The following is a 17,320-nucleotide window of genomic DNA, read 5'->3' on the forward strand; positions in this document are numbered from 1 at the left end:
AAGCCATGCAATTTGTTTCCTGTAGCTGCCTTTGAGTCAATTAGCACATTTCAGAGAGTCTGAGGCATGTCGCTGCCTTATGTAGCTTCTCAATATGCAGCATCTGACTTTTATCCAATTACATTATGTGAGGTTTGTGGGCACACCGGGCACAGTGCACATAATGGAGGATGCCATCTTTGCTGTGATAGTCTCCAACACTTTTCCATTGCATATGCCTATGGCTCTCACTATGAATTATTCAGAGGCTTCATCCGCACAGAGGAGCGTGTGGAACTCGGCTCCATGGTAAACAGATTTTCTGCTCACCATCCTCACAAATCTGAAGTGTAGGATATTGTAAGTGCCAAATAATTACACGGTGGCCCCTTTTCTCCCCTGTCTGAGTTAACCTGGCCTCAGAGATGATTTGGCCTGAATCATATTTTGTCATTGGTGAAACTTAAAAGTTAATTGAAGTTTTGTTGCTCAGGACCTGCAAAAAAATAGACACATGAAAATACAAGATCCACAGACATCCTAATTAATCTGTGTATATGCACATTCAGTTTTAAATCCTCAGTTTAAATATTTCTTATCCCATTTTTTCATCTCATCAAACATATTTGGCTCCGGAAGCAGCTCCACCGTGGTTACAGATTTTTTTTGCACCCCTATACTCTCCCTCTGTTGATTTATTAAACTATTTAGATAACAGCCCCGGAATTTGACTCTGGCTATGTATAATCACTTTAGTTCCTCTCTCGCTATTGTGCTGTGAAATAGAAAAATATGAATATTACATGGATTTTTAAATCCCTACAAAAAATTTCATTTTTTCTCAGGACAAGAAAATTGACACCCATTGCATTACTGCAGCACCCATCTTTGGCTAAAGGAGATTTCACATTATAGCGCTCACATTATAGCACCATGAAATATGCTAAGTATTTAAGAAAAATTTACTTTTTAAATAGTCTGTCAGTGGGAGAGTACGAGAGGTTTCTCTCTCTCTCCCATTTGCTTCGGGGATTCACCCTGACCTTCAACTGCTCGTATCTTCCAGTGCAGATCTGTGGCACTGACACATGTCATGTGAGGATTGAGGACGAGGGGAGCAAAGGAGACAAGAGGGAGTGATCTTGGTCAGTAGCCCAGTCAGAGTCAGAGTCCGCCCTCATGTCAAAGGATGGGCATGTTTGGCCCAAAAAATAGACTGCAACTCGTCCACTAATCTCAGCACGAAAACACCTTTGGGTGGCTGACAGCAGAGACGAGTGTGTGCACGTTGCACAGTGTCGAACAACACTGAGAGGGTTCAAAGCTGCCCTTAAATTCTTGGGCTGTGGAGAGGGATGGCTGCACAGGGGGAAGAACAAGAGAGAGAGTGAAGGGGAGGGGAAGAGGAGTGCATCTCCAGATTCTCTTCTTGTAAAGCCGACCTGGCTGAAGCCAAGCCAAGCCTCCCCTTCCTCCCCCCTGTTCTGCTTTGTAGAAAACCCTCCACATCTTCTGTCCGTGCTCGTTCACTCCCACTCAGTAGGAAAACACAAACTACAAAAGAGTAGACGCTTCTTATTAATAGGCGACATGTTAAGGACCCCCCCCCCCCTCGGCTTGAATCGCAGGTTCACTATCATGTAGTTGAAAGCACATTATCACATGTGAATGAAGTTAACACGCACATCGACCTGCAATGTTTCTTTGCCTCAGTGCTATGCTTGACTGATCACTCCCTTTTCACCCAGACAGATTGTATGAAGGCGGTGGAATAATTTGTTATCGACTCACCGGGGCTCTGAAATTGAGATCAAAAATCTACAAACTCCCCAAAGATTAACATCTGTATTTTACAAAGACGGCTAATGTCACACGGTTGACAACCATCATTATGTCCTGCTTACTTTTGAAAGCATTTACCTTTAATCATGAAAAGGCTGCGGTTTACCTTTTGTTGTGAGCTAATTGATAGACTCAGACCTTGTCATTTGTATGCGGAGTATCGAGCAGATGCTGTGACTTTCAGCGTGTCTGTAAATAAATAAATCGTAAAGTTTGTTTTCCTCGCAGAGTCAAAGAAAACCTTTTCTTTGTCTTTGTGTTCAACGCCTTTTGCATCGACATGAGGCTAAAACCCTGAAGACTACAACGTTTAGGAAAGCTCCTAAATAGCAGCTCTGAAGCTAGGTTTGAGCTTTGTCATCACGCTTGAAGAATTTCCTTTTAATGTACTGTAATGTGAAATTCAGTGGGGACAAGTTTAATTGAGTTTTACACAAACCAGTTGGGAGTAGCGCTGGAAGGTAGGTGATGTTGAGGTTTTTAATCTCTGGCTCCGGAGAGGCTTGTTGACGGAGTGGTTCTTTCTCTTTGTAGAGAAAAAAAGAGGAAGCCTAAGAAATGATACATCCATGGATAAAACCAATTGGCAACCCTCAAAGGGACGGGGGGTGATAAGGCAAATCCAGCACTTGTAGAGAAATAAAAGAATCCAACTGTTCATTAAAACGGGAAACAAAACAGGCGATTGAGAAGGAAGGCAGACTGCTCAGTGGAGGAGTGAGTGAAATAGACAAACAGAGCCAGAGATATCAGAGAAAAGGATTGGAAAATAATCAAGGATTTGTGAGGAGAATTAATAAGGAAGATAGGCACAAATATGCATTTTTTTCTGACTCTGCAAAATTAGGAGGGATGGACGACAATTATCAAACAGGGGAAATGGCATAAGCTACATAGACACCTAATTATAAAGGATAACCTAGATATGAAGGTTGCTGTCTTTTATTTTACACACTTTGACTGTGAAGCAGTGGGGTCTTTAAACCAGATATTCATTGGATAGAATATTCACATACTGTTTAATATAGTAGTATTCTGTTATTATTTGCCAGCAGATATCGGTGATGAGTACACATCATCCATTGAGAAAAGGGGTGATTTTAACTTTGCATGAAAGCTTCTTTTTTTTTACTGTATCAATGGAAGGACCAGATGATTACGAACAATTAAACAATTAAATCAAATGTATAAATATAATTATTTATAATCTCATTTGGGATTTAGAAAGTACAACAACGCACAGAAAGTGGGTCTTGCCAAAGGATCATTTGTAAGATTATTTCTTTGTACGATTTCAATCAGCCATAAACTGACTGTGGTTTGGCTTTTACAGTCAGTCGGAATTTAGGATCAAACTATTACAGAAGCAGAATGTAACATTGCACATCTTATTGAAAAGACTCTGGCTGCTTCCCTCCAGACCTCAGCCTCTGCACGGACAATGTGCTGGGTATCTCTCGGAAGGGATAGGTGGAAATTTGTGTGATGTTGCCATTGGACTGTTTATTTCTGACAGTTAATTCACCTTGTGGAGGTTAGTTGACTCTATCACCTGACCCAGCTCTCAGTAATGAGGTTTGGAGTCAGGGACTTGAGTTGATACAAACAAAGGGCTAATGATAGACCGAGGAGCTGCTGAAGAAAAGGCAAGGCGGGAGGCGGATGGGGGTGAAGGAAACTGGCAGTGAAATTATCAGCACTTGTATGATCGGCCACTGAGACATTCCATTGGTGTTTTTTGTGAAAGAGAGCCATTCATCAACATATCAATAAAAATATGGAGCAGATTATTATTGTGTTTGCTTACCATGGGCCCCCATCGTAAATAATGGGTCTGCCTCTGCTGCCTGTATTAATTATAATTAGAATGCTGATAATGTGTGTGCTCTTTTATTACAGGAGCTGAATCAATTTTACAGTCTTATTCAGCCACACAAGGTCACACAAAGTTGCCGGGGCGAGAGATGGCTCCTTGTAAAGCCTTTCTGCAATCAGGGTGGTGGAGAGAAACCCAAACTGCTCAGATAGATTCAGCATCTTCACATACAGCCGCAGCTATTATAAACTTTTGGCTTCAGTGTCTCATATTAATGATTCGTACAGTGGTGGATCTGGGATTTTTCAAAATCAAGGGCCATAAAGGGGCCAAGTTTTTCACAAAGGGGCCAATTATATGTCCATATGCATGATTCAGTAAAGTACACATTTAAGTCATTCCTTGTTATGGCTACCCAGCTAGCAAACAATTAATTGCCTGTTACCACATCCAGGAGACATTAAGCAAGATTAGCAAGTCATGGTTCCTACAGCCATGAGGTGAAAGACTGTTCTCTGCTCAGTTCTGAAACTGGAGAAACAAGAGTAACAAGAGCAGACCCTATGGGCCACACAACCAAAACAAAGAGGTAAAAGAGGTTAAAAATCTCTACATGGCTCTGAGGGGGGGGGCAGAAGGGGATGGATCTTCTCTGGGGTCTCATCGCAATGAGCGCCTCAGATTACACTGAATCATGTGTTCCATTGGGACTAAGAATGTCTAAATTACAGCAGCTTTAAACATGTATTTTTTTGTTTATGACTTTTGGAATGAATATGAATGAACAAATGATATACCGATTTTATTATTAAACATTTTTTGCACATTGTTATTTCCATTCACCCCAGAGAATCCTTTCTGGCAGGTGTTGCCAAAGCGATGTAAAACCACAGGCGTGCATATAAAGAGACACTGGTGGTTGGGTTTGCATTCATTGACAGTTCACAGGAAAGTGTGTGTTTTGGCAAAATGTTGAATCTCAACTTAGTCTAAATTCATAAGGCACCCCACTGCCTTCCTCCTCTGTTTCCCTGCTTCCTCACGAGTTCGGCTGTCAGATTGCCAAACAACAATGGATCTCACCAGCCTATCAGCCGGCTTCTACCTTAAAAGCTTGCTGCATGGCTTTAAAGACTGGATTTAGCATGGCTTGGCACGGTTCAATCCAACAAACCAAGCCACAGATTTTTTTTTTTAAATCCACAAAATCTACATATGTGTTTGCCCCATTTTCCATTTGAAATGCATTGCGTTGAAGTTGCCACGCACCGGATTGATCTCATCCCACGATGAGTCCAAGACTGCAGTGGTTTGTGTCTAATGTGTCTTCACAGTGAGACACCTGTTAGAACAAATAAGCCCATAATCTTTACAATAAACATGATCGTCCTAATTAATGTTATGCATACACAGGGATTTGTCCAATTAGAGACGCATACTTATATCCATAGGATGCTGTGTTCCTAAATAGCCACAGTACATAGACATGTTCTATTAAGGGCAACACACATATTTGTATGTAATGATGAATTTGCATTTTATGAATACTCTGCTATCAGTGAACAAACATTTTGCATATTTAATTTGCTGTACCCTCCTTTCGCCCGTCAATAATTGGGTGTGCGTTTCCTTTTCTGGGGTAAGTTGTTGTATTTTTTTGCCTGTGAATGTTGAAATTACCCAGCGCTCCCCTGTGAATGCGTGCATCTGTCATGAAATTATACATCCCATCAGCCCTCATTGAACTGGGCATTGACTCTGTGCCTGCAGACCCAGTCTCTGGCAGGGAATCTTGATTATGGATTCTGTGATATTGTAAATGACTTGAGATTCCTCTGAATGTTTCGGATTAATCGGTTGGTGCAGGTGTGGTTCCCTTTTTAGGTATAGGCGCCATCTTGAACAGTTGCTCATTTCCATTCCGCCATCCCATTCTGCATACAAAACAGATTTACAGATAGGTAATCCTTGTAAGGTTTTTAGAAGACAGGTTATTAGAGGATTGAGGGGTGTGTGTGTGTTGGTGTGTGTGTGTGTGTGTGTGTGTGTGTTTGTGCGTCCGTGCACGCAGAGGGAAATTATGTACATTTTTTAAGTTGGTGACAATGAGCTGTGTCTCAAGGCGGGAGACATGGTAACTGTCTCCTTTCACTTTTCACAGAACAACATCCCACCCCCTTAAAAATGAGCAGACACCAGGTACACACAAACACACACTCACACACACGCACAATCCCCACTTGCTCCCCCTCTCCCTCTCCACCACCCAGAATTCTTTGAAATGCCTGGGGCTAAAAAGCTGGTTGCTCTCCCCTGGCTTGCAGCTCACAGTTCCAGATTATTCCTGAATGCCAGTGCTGGTCTGCCCCCATCATCATCAGAAGCCCCACACCCACCGCCCCACCCTGTCTGAAACCCGGCTCTACCTGTCACCTGTCAGACGCACCGTAACTTTAAGTGGCCGGTGATTTTCCATTGGTTTTAGGTGTCTTTCATATCATGGCTCATTAAAGCGCAGCGCAGTAGGCAGCATATTTACATAGGCTACTGGGGGAGGTTTTAATTTGCGTCGGTATAGAGCATGACCGGAACTGAAGAGAGCAGCGCCAAAATGACTTTTTCACATGACACCCCCCTCCCTCTCCACCGCCACCCTCCCCCTTCCTCATCCACTCCCATATGAAAACATGTAGCTGGGCGTAATTGCTTGAACGGGGCACAAAGACGGAGACAGAGCCGTCACCGAAGGGACTGAGGTTTCTCCCAAGCGACAGACCGAGAATCCAATCAAAGCCGGCAATGAGCAGTCTGTGGTTGTGATCATTCCACTGAATATATACCATTAGTCTTCAGAAAGTCCCAACTCTGTGTAACTTCCTAACGTTCACTCACTTTGTCTGGCTACTATACTGATGAGTCAGTCCAGAATCAGACTGTCCTGCCATCTGCAGCTCTGCTTTCATCCACAATGGCTGTTTTTATGTTTATTTCGATAATTAGAGGATTTTAATTCTCTAAACCTTCCAAATCGATACTTTTGTCATCACAACTGAGCTTATATCAAATTTATTTTCATTTGAATCATTATATTTCATATTTTTGGGTCAGATTGATTCATTGTTGTCAAGGATATACTGTAAATGATCTGTTTATACAGCAACGATAAAGGGTTTTATTTTTTTTATATGGAGTTTTTGAGGACAGGAGGAAGCCCACTCTTCTGAATTATTTACATGTCAAGATAGTCAAGCTGCCAACTTCTGCAATTCTATCTCGCGCTGCGTACAGCAGAGGAATAACGTAATTTCCCCCAGACAAGATTTTCAACAGAGATTCTGTGAAAACAGCAGACCCTTCCCAGTTCGCAGCAGAGACTCCGCTATCAGTTGAAGATACCATTATCAGTCCCCAGTTAAAGATTCTATTCAAAAAGGCAGGGAGGGATAGAGGCTAATATTGTCATTATTGTCATATTAGACGCTCTGTGTCGCTCCCAACATGGAGCTCTGGGAGATTGAGCAGTTGCAGAGTCCTGCTCCTCAAACATTTGCTCTCCTCCTACATCTCTCCAAGGACCCAGCGCTACAAACTGGGTCCCGCAGATGCACTCCAAATAGCAGGCTGTTCATCATGCTTTGTCATAGAGGCTACTACTCCCCCCCCTACCACCACCAACACCCCCATTCTCATCCCCACATCCACTGATGTTCCTGCTGGCCCTACATCCCATCGCAGCGTGCCGATATCAATCAACAGCAACGAGGCTGGCTCTGTCGTCCTCATCATCCCAAACAACGCAGCGCTGCACCCTGCCCAGGCACCACAACCGGCAAAGATGGCTAGAACACCACGCAGGACAGGCAGGCGGGAGTATGGACAGACAGGCAGGCAGGCAGACAGACACCCAGCCATGTGATTTCAGTGTAATTTTGGAAAGCATATTGTCTAATTTTGCCATCTGTCCGGGAGGGAGCGATGGCAGCGTGGAGCTCATTTGCCGTCTGCTTGCTTTATTGCAGCTATACAGAACAAGTTTTTGGAGCAGGATGCAGGCCTGGGTGTGCAGCCCACTGGAGCTGAGAGGCGTGTCGATACAGGAACCAGGTTCCCACCACTCCATCATGGGCTACTGTGTGTCTGACATCCGGAGACACACGCAAAATATCTCAGAGCGACGCCTTGGATGCCGTTTACTTTAAAAGTGTCACAGTAAAGCTAAAGTCTCACGTCGCAAGTTTCTGAAGTCAAGTTGGAAAAGTGTTTCCCACTGTTTGACAGATTTGAGTTGTCTCTCACACCACCAGGCCATTATGAATTTGGTCCAGTTTGAATGGTCATATAGACACACACACACATGCATCGCTGTCACACATTGTGGATCACGTCTGGTTCAGCTGCTCCTTGGCTCTGACATTAATACAGAGCAGATTGGTGGAGATCTGCAGCCCTTGTTGTTTGATCTTTCCTCCTCTTGCCACATTTCCTGGCACTGCCCCCCTGCCACACCGCGTGGCGCAGGCAGGACTGGCATGGCCTCAACGTGCCTGCCAGGTTTGTTCTCTGTCTTCTTCCCTTTCCAACTTATTCCCTTATGCCCGCTCCATGGATTCAGTTCTGCAAATTACAAGAGCTCCCCTACCCCCAGCGACAGCCCGGATTCAAGAGACCTTCAATCTACCAGTTTGTCTTCTTCAGAAAGAAGTGATACTACCTCGGCCTGTGATGTGTCACTTGCTTTGCTTTTTTAGATGATAATTGTCCTCTGCACTGCATTGGGCTGTTGGCCTCATTCTCCTTTCCAAGTTAAGCTAAAAGATTCTTCTCTGAAAATCTCTTTTTGTACAAATCATATCCCAAATATTAGCAGTATTAAGCCGTAAGGCCATGACTAAATATTAGATAGAGACCAAGCTTTACCTGAGAACAAAAGACATTCCTTAGCCAACAGTAGCAGCAGATTTAACTTGGACAAACACTGTATTCTCTTATCTAGGCCCCATCCCCTCCCATTTTCTATTTAGTCAGGACTGCCATTTGGCCCATAATTCCTTTAGTCTCAATAGAATAATTGTTTAAAATGTCACAATCGAATGTATGAATTAAAAGCAAATACATCTTAGAGGTAAACGCAGTGTCAGAGCCTCCTGTGTAATTTGAAGTACTTGTCAGTGAGTGCCACACAATCGTGTCCTTTCTCTGCCATTCCTCCCGGGGTTGTGATCAGGATGGGCGGGAATAAAGCGCAAGCCAATTTGATAATAACATTGCCCCGTGATGTCGACACCCAATTTGCACGGTCTATCTGCCATTTTACAACAATCTGCTTTCCCTTTTATGAATCGGCATCAGATCTCAGCCTTATCTTCCCCCTCTTTTTGAGTTAACCACTTCATTTGTGACTAATAGCACACGCACGATCGTTATCGTTCTAATTTATTCCAAGTTTTAAGATGAAGCACTGGATAAGGTGGGAGAGACAATAAGTTGAGAAACCCAGTGTGATGCCTCATTTAATGAGGCACATTGTTTTATTTATTTATTTATATATTTTTGTGCGCTGCTGAGGTCAAAAGCAGAACGCACACTGATTGCTCTTACAGGGGGAAAAACTGATAGCGATTCAGAAAAGAAAGAGCAGAGAGGGAGGGTTGAGTCAGGCTTCTTCCAGTAAAGATCATCAGAACTTTGTAATGGAAGCTTAGTGAGTACCTGGAGATGAGGGTGAGCTGAGGGCTGTGAAGGAGACACTGACTCCACATGGATATTGCTGATGTCTCAGCTCAGGTTGCTGCACATTCAAATAGACAGTAGTGAATCAGTGTTACTGTTCGGACTGAGCCGGTAGCATAAAAGCCAGAGTTACTGAGGTATTTTCGAATTGACTAAGTTGGTTTGAGATTTTTTGAAACCTGTGCTTGAACATCATTACTTTTTATTCAGTGGCCTTAGTGACTTCACTCATCAATAAATGTTGCAAATGTACCTGTAATGTCTCCTGGAAATAATGTTTATACATTATTTCTTCAATCTCTCCCTAAAGTCACTGTTCACCTCAACCCTCCCTCGTGACCTGTTGAAGTATGCATAAATGTTCAAATTGGTAAAGCTTGCAACCAGGGACAAAGTTGAAATTCAGAAATCACATTTCCATGTCCTGTGTTTCTAGGTGCATCATTATTCTAGTTTAAACAGATTTCGTATGCATCGAGGGCCTCGTATTTAAAAAGCTATATTTTTAAATGACGGTATTCCACTGATTCTCTCTCCATCCACAGAAGAATGAAAAGCGGCTCTCAGGAGTGAACACAGTGTCTCCTAATGTGAAACACGCAGGATCAGTCTGTCTCTCAGGCCTCCTGGGCAACATATGGAGCGCTCCAAGTTAGTGTTCAACTTCCCAACGGCTGTTGTGAAAAGTGCTGCACTAACTGCGGCCCTCAGAGAGCTAATTAGAAACCCTTGTGCATAAACCTTGCTTAGAAGTTGCTGTGGGCTGCTACCAGCCCCAACCAAGGCAGGATCTGTGCTGCCTGCAAGATAATAAACAGAATTTGCATATAATGTCAACGTCTGGCATCCTTCAGCGATGGCCTAACCGCTCTCATGGCAGCCTTTTGAAACACATCGATCAAAAAAGTTTGGGCACGAGCGTCTGATCATTCACAGTCGTTTGTATGTGAGAGAGAGGTTTGCATTCATTCAAGCATTTTTTTCCATTAGAATTCTGGATGCTTAAATCCGGACTAATTATCACTCCCACCCTCCAGTGGTTTATACTTGTGATTTGTAACAGATAAAAAGCCCCACATAAGGGTTCCCCACAATGCATATTTAGCTGCAGAGTAATTAAGCTGTATTAAACTTCATTCATACCTGCCAGAGTGTAGTACTGCACTGTTACACAGTGACGCTTTCAATTAATGAAAACGTCTAAACCAGCGTACATCTGGGATCACTATGCAGGGTCTAGCTCGACTGTATTTGTCATGCGCTGTAAGCCAACACAATTACACAGGCCTAACATAGTAATTGCTACGTAGCAGCTCTTACAATGGTATAAATGGAATTACCTTGACAGAATGCGCTAGTACGTCTGCTGCGAAATGGAGGTGCTGAGGGAGGGGTGTGGTGGGATGGTGGGGCAACCTTTTACCGAACTGTAAATCACGCTTCACTTTTAAGAGGCGGGAAAATAAATAATGTCTGAAAGTGCAATGATTTCAGTGATTTAGCGGGAGGTTTTGAGAAGCGTATTACTAGAGGTGACAGCTTGTGGCAGATAGGCAGGTTGTGTTAAGAGGAAAGGATAAGGGGCTATGACATTATGTCTGCAGGGTTAAGGTGTCAGAGTCAAAGCGCAAACCACTATTACTGGATCAATACTCCTCAGTTTTGCACTTATCTCTGGCCCGATGGTTAGCAGCCGCTTCTCTGGATATACACAGAGACTAAATGCCACTACTGAGAGGGAGACTGCATACCTGCTCCATTTTCTACAAAAGAGCAGCCTTGTAACAGGAAATGTTCAATATTTGTACTTTTCTTTATTTTTTTTAAGAGGAAAGGCTCAATTCTCTTCTGACTTTAAAAGGTTCCTGTGCTCAGTGTGGGCTGGAAAGCTCTCTAGTGCTATTTCCCTCATGAATCAATAGAAAAATAGAACAGCGCTGTACATTTAAGTGTCTTTTGTTTATTAGGAACACTCGGCTAGAACTAATGCAGTGTAATACAGCAGCCCTGCAATAAATCCTCCCTTCATGAAGCCTATTCAGTTGTGGTGCATTATACAAAGAGGTGTCTGTTGTTTAGCCTGACCTCATTGATTGAATAAAAGGTGCACCATGCAACACACTACATCATCTCAAACTACATCATCCAAAATGATCATACAGTTAAATCAACTGTTAGACAAAAATTCAACAAAAAGTGAAAACTGTAACCTTCATGAATGTTAGAATGGGTCCTCAGGAAAAGCAAAGTCCATCCTTCAGGCTTTCAGTATAGAAATAAAAATGCACTCATGTCTGCTCTCATGTAGGAAAAAAAATAATAGTCACAGTCAGAAACAAGAAAAAGTGTGTACTTTCAAGTCTTTCGTTAAACTTTTGAAGCTTTGGAGTTAATCCTTGCTGTACGCGAACAAAAACTCAGCATTCAACAATTTAAAAAAGCTGAGGGAGAGAGGGAGAGAAGGGAAGAGAGAGATGGAGAGAGAGAGGGAGAGGTGGGGGGGGGCTGGTCTGATCGCTACATATTCATATTCCTATGCAGGCGTTATCACTTAAAAGGCTTTCTAATTACAACAACAAGACAAAAACTCCTTGGATTCCTTCCAGACCCGCTAAATGATAAAATAAGCTTGCACTCTCTCTCCTTCTTAATCTCTGCAAAGCACCTTGGAGCCTCATCTCCCAAATACAGGGGAATGAATGTGAAAATGCCATTTAGAGATGCAGGTGTGACATTTGATAAGAAACTTCTGGATTAAATATGTTCTGCTAATGAGGAACCCAGCTACCCCATCAGGGCAAACTATTGCTGGGATTGTGTGCGCGCTGATAACATTCCACACGCAAACATCCAAATTCATTATTAATAAACAGCCGCAGTCTCTCTATCACACAGAAAGTCTGGATCCTTCAGTGGAGAGACAGGGATGTTGCGTCTCATTAGGAGAGGCTGAGGAAAAGAAGGGGGAGGTACAGGCAGTGTATGTGGCAGGGTATGGGTATCAACTGTTTTCATATTTAGCTGTTTGGGGCTTTTTTGGGAAAGGGGGGGAGAGGCAATTTCAAAGGCTATGTTAATGGTGCATTGAATGTTGGAACAAAGGGGTTGAAAGTTCCAGGGGATCTGGCAGTGAGTGTAATTCTCTGGCTATAGCTAATACGGAAAAGAGGGGATAGCAGGCTAAGCCATTGGTGCAGTAGGCTGGGAAGTCCCTGGCCCCAGCTTGACATTTATAACGATTTGGAGAAGATTAAAGCCGTATTACTGCTGTAGTCCATAATGTGGCTCTGTAATGAGGTGTGAGTGCATTACCGTCCTGTGGAAGTTAGCCGCTGTTTCAGACCTTTAAAGGAAAGACACACACAGAGTGAGCGAGAGAGGGAGAGCGAGGGATACTTGACTGTATAGTGGTCATCTCCAGTGAAAGAGTGGAGAGAGAGAGAGAGAGAGAGAGAGAGAGAGAGAGAGAGAGAGAGAGAGAGGAGTCCAGAGGGCTGCCAGAGGAAGCTGAGGCTGCCACTGTTGAAGACTTGTCAGTCTAAACCAGCTTAGTTCAGCCAGCCAGCAAAGTGTCTCCGACTGACAGGCGGCACTTTGTTACTCGGACCAGTAACTGGAGGTCCATGTCTGTCTCCTCCGAATATTTCGCATTCAAATAGAAATTAGAAATGGAATGTGTTATTTCAGGCACAGAATATGGCATTGCACTTTTTTAAAGGTGAACACAAACTCAAAAATAACAGCTTCAGGAATTCTGCCAGCACTCTGTTTTGACTATTATTATTTTGGCTCGGTTGCTTTTTGTCTTTCTTTTTTTTTTTTTTACAGTGCACAGTAAAAAGGACAGTGGTGCCAATTCTAAAGCCAGCCGTGGAAATGAATATTCTAAAAGCTGTTGAAAAATGCATGCGTTATCTGCAAAAATAAAAACACAGGTAATTCTGCGTGAGCGTGTGCAAATGAAGGTTGCAGGTGTCGTCCGTCCATTTAAGCGCTCTTTATGATGTTAATTAGTTGTTAGCGTAATTTCCCGGCCGCCGCCATCAACCGTGAGAAGTTCAGAGACCTGCTGTTAACGCAGAGTCAACGCCATGGCACCGTTTCAAGAGCTCCCAAACAGGACGGCCAGTGATAACGAACAGGTGATGGGGCCTGATGCCTATGGCAGCAGGATATTGCAAAGACAATTGAATTCGTAGGGAGAAATGAATCTTCTGGACAGCATATCAAATGTTAAAACAACACACATTGCATGCAATTTGCTTATGCAGGAGAGTGATAAAGTGTGCTTATTTAAAAGATAAACAAAGGGGGGATCTACTGCAGTAAATTGTGCACGTGTGTTTATTCCCTATGAGTAACGCCAGAGGTTTATAGTCCCAGACACAGGCAGCCGTACTTTATGGCTCCTCTGTTTGTGTGATAGCAGTATTTATGATAGTGGAATTTATGTTGTACTGTATTCACACTGTCTGTGTGCTGCTGGTGGTCTGTATTTAAATGTCCTTAAGTAGATTTGCTGTTTGTCTTGTGTTTTGAGCCTTTGAATACTGTCAGCATTAGCGAGAGGTCAGATTAATTTATCCCCACCATACTTCTCACAGGAATCTGGCCTCCCAAGGTTAAATTCAACATTCCAAGTTCTTCTGGAGGAATGAAAGCCATTGGAATAGAGGGGAGTTTCATCTCGTCAGCCGCTGCCACAGCTAATCTTAACCCCTCGCAATAACATTTCCACTCCGCTTCCTCCGACTCCAGACATATTTGCGCTCCCTTGCTGCTTGTGTCCTGTTAAGATTTAAACAGCAAACATAAAATGCAGAAGATAACCTGTGAGGGAAAAAAAAAAAGCTTTGGAGAGACTTGACTCCGAACATTATTTTAAAGACCAGATCTGAGAGCTCGGGCGCAGCAGTCGGGAGCGATTATCTGCTGTGATCCCTCTCCGATGCGCCAAAGTCATTCATCTGCCGATCCTCCGCCCCCCCGCGCGCACACACAGCCCTATGCAAAGACAGACCCCTAATCATGTCGACACCGTGTGTCAGTGCCGTGGATGAGCAAGGCCTAGAGATGAGAACAGCTCTGTAAACATGGGCAGGCAGCAGGGAGCTTCCCTCTCCCCCTCCATGCTGCTTGGAATAAGCAAACGGGAAGATTTAGGGATTTTGCCGGGGCCCAACTTTGTAGTATCGGCTCAGGGTCTTTTTCCACGTTTTCCGGGGTGCTGCCTATGGGATATTGTTCTTAGCTTATGAAGTACCGCCTGCCCCTTTATAAGCTGTGTGTCTTTTGTCAATAGTATTACAATTTATGAGCGGAATCTCCTTTTTCTTCCCATTCTGTTCTCCGTTGGATTTAACACTTGGGTATCTGCTCCAGCCCACATATTGTCTGTATATTCTGTCATTGACCTTTGCTGTTGACCTCTAACATTCAGATAAACCAGCAGAATCTTTATGAGGAACTCCTATTATACTGCTGCAGCCATTTTTCATTTGACCTCTATATTCATAGAAGTCAACTTTTTTTCCCGAGCTCCGTTGATTATGAACTATCATGACAGAACAGTAAATCTACTGTGCATCATCTGTGTGCATTCCATAAACAGGCTAATACAATAGGCTGTATCAAATGGGATGTATATTAACAACAGTCAACTGTGCTCTCTCCCCTGTCAGGATTCTATTATGGAGCATGCTCCCGCCCCTTGTTTTGATACAGCAGTAATTTAAAGACCGATCTTAATTGACTTATTTTTTCCGCATGTCTGTCGGAGCTTGTGCATGCGCTGCAATAAGAGTCTTGTTTCTTTATTGGGCCACACACAATGTACTGAGTTCAATTTTACCATTCATAATGAATGCAGCCTCGCCATTCAAATGCAGCCATAAGCACACAGCAGATAAGAATTTAATTAAATGTAGATTAAAACCAAACAGGAAAACACACTGGCTGATAATTTTTTATCACGTCCCCTGGTCATATTTTTTTCCCCTCATACTTTCAACTTGTTCTTCCTTGGGCTACATCTTTTCAGCTTGCCAAAAGTGGCACAACACCTCACACATCTCACCGTGGCGCCGTGAGATTGTGTAAAAATGCAAAAACGAGGGGCGGTCACACGATTAATCAGAATCCTGGTGTCTGGGGAGGTGGAGGCTGGCGGAGGATTGAGGGAGGGGGCGGACGGGGTGCGCAAGGGTGCAAGGATGAAATTAGTTGCTTCATCCCAAATTTGCATCATATTCCAAAGGACAATCCCAGCACTGTAGGCAAGGGGAACACATATCTCGCTCTCTGCAGGAACAATTAAATATTTTTCGACAATGCAGAATAAATGTCACCTTCAGTATCAAATTGTCCATACTTGCTAAACATGATGTTACAGCGAGTGCCTTGAAAGCACGCCCGAGCCAACCAGTACTTTAGATGTGGACCGCAGCCTCAGCTAACGCACTGTAACACACAACTGTAACACACATCTTTCAGGAGCTGCTCACCTCAGGCTCCAATAATGCGTTGAACTCCACAGGGGTTACAAGTGAGCTCCAGACCAGTGATGTCTGCTCTGGGATTTCCCACTTTTGGAACATCACACCCAGGTACTCAGCTATATATTTAAAAAACATATGGTTAAAAAAAGATTTGTACACTAACTTCTTGACTCCTACCTCTGTCACATATTTTGATTATAAGGAAAACTGACAGAAACTCCTTCTGAATTACCAGAATGCAGCCATGGTGTTAATGCATAAGTTTCTTTTTTTTTTAAAGAAATACATTAATTTCCACCATCTGGTCTACTTATCATGTAGCATGTTTCACGTGCATCCAGCTTTTCTAACACTTCCAGACAGCTGTTGGCTTAGACAGTTATTTGAATGACTTAAAAGATAAATTCTGCTCTTTCAATGACAGTTTTTTTTTAATCATAGGTTATGCTTGCACCTACTGCACAAACACACACACACACACACACACACACACACACACACACACACATGGTTTCTCTGTAATGTGCTCAGGATGGAAAAACACAACAAATTCATATTTTGTTACTGTAAAAACATGAATGCTGTGTTAGCACAAAGGTTAGAAGCGTGGTCTTAGAGTCAGTGCAGTGGACAAAGTGCCACCCCCCCCCCTGCCACCTCCACAGCGGCCGACACCGTGGTGCCACTGTCTGCCGGCCTGGCTGTTCCCGTGCCCGCCTGCCCACCGCGCTGCTGCTGCATCTCAGTTCCACTCTATTACCCTCACGCAGGCGACTGGCCTTTTCTGTGGGGAAAAGAGCAATTTCCTGTCGCAGTCTGTTTGATCAAGTGCTAAACCCTTGTGATCAATAGAGAGACAGATGTCGGCTCCAGATGGCCGCGTGGTGATACCTGGGGCAGCGCGGGGGCTTGCCAGGACGACAGAATGGCAATGAGCAAGGGCAGCGGCTGTGCTCCCGATGCACCAGCCACCGAGACACAATGTGACAAACGCAATTAGGCCTTTTAGCTGCAGATTATTTATTTCTCGTGCAAACCGACAGAAAATTTAATTAGCCCATACTTAAAGCAATATGTAGAATTACAGGGGTGCAGAGACAGAGGGCATGCTGTGATGTTGCACAGGTGATTGGTGAGTTAATGTGTGTGTGTGTGTGTGTGTGTGTGTGTGTGTGTGTGTGTGTGTGTGTGTGTGTGTGTGTGTGTGTGTGTGTGTGTGTGTGTGTGTGTGTGTGTGTGTGTGTGTGTGTGTGTGTGTGTCAGAGAGTATGTGTATGTATATTTTATTTCTGTGTATTGCCGTGCTGTGAATACCAAATGTGCAGGACCATAAATAAGGCTTAGAAACACTTTGCAAATTAAATACATTAATGTTTTAAGGCACAATTCACAAGTATTCATAGAGAGAAACACATAACTTAATAATTTCCATTCCTCCTGACGAGATCAATAATGT

General features: G+C 43.4%; 1 protein-coding gene across 1 annotated transcript in view; it reads left to right on the plus strand.

The window, feature by feature from the left end:
* The window catches only part of zfpm2a (zinc finger protein, FOG family member 2a), a 114,327-nt gene that overhangs the window by 85,862 nt on the left and 11,145 nt on the right, over positions 1-17,320 (plus strand). The window lies entirely within an intron of this gene.

The sequence above is a fragment of the Limanda limanda genome, chromosome 11 (genome assembly GCF_963576545.1).
Source record: "Limanda limanda chromosome 11, fLimLim1.1, whole genome shotgun sequence".
In the NCBI taxonomy this organism is placed as follows: Eukaryota; Metazoa; Chordata; class Actinopteri; order Pleuronectiformes; family Pleuronectidae; genus Limanda; species Limanda limanda.